Below are 398 nucleotides of genomic sequence, written 5' to 3'. Positions count from 1 at the left end.
CGGGTGCCCCGCTGCCCCCGCAGCGCGGTGCTCTGTGGGCCGGGGGAGGTGTCCGAGAGGGTACTTTTCCCTTCTAAACCCGGCGGTGGGGTCTGCTTCCCTCCCAGCCTTACAGCCCGGCGACCGAGAAAGCGTCCCGCTGATCCCGCCACCGCGTCCTGTTGATCGCACCGCCGCGTCCCGCTGCCCTTCCCGGACGGCTGCCCCGGGGCTCCCACACAGCCTCTGGCTGGAAGAGTAATGTCCCCGGACACCTCTGGGACCGTCAACGGGGAGGGGGTGATGTACGAAAATAGGGTGCGGAGCGGCTTTCCTGGGAGGGCTCTACGGCGGAGCTTGTTTCTGAGAGTGAGACTGGGCTGTACAGGGCTGCCTGTCCGTGTGAGCGGTCAGTTCTC

Source organism: Corvus brachyrhynchos, unplaced genomic scaffold, assembly GCF_000691975.1.
Source record: "Corvus brachyrhynchos isolate BGI_N302 unplaced genomic scaffold, ASM69197v1 scaffold223, whole genome shotgun sequence".
In the NCBI taxonomy this organism is placed as follows: Eukaryota; Metazoa; Chordata; class Aves; order Passeriformes; family Corvidae; genus Corvus; species Corvus brachyrhynchos.
The sequence above is the reverse complement of the archived record's forward strand: the minus strand, read 5'-3'. Positions refer to the sequence as shown.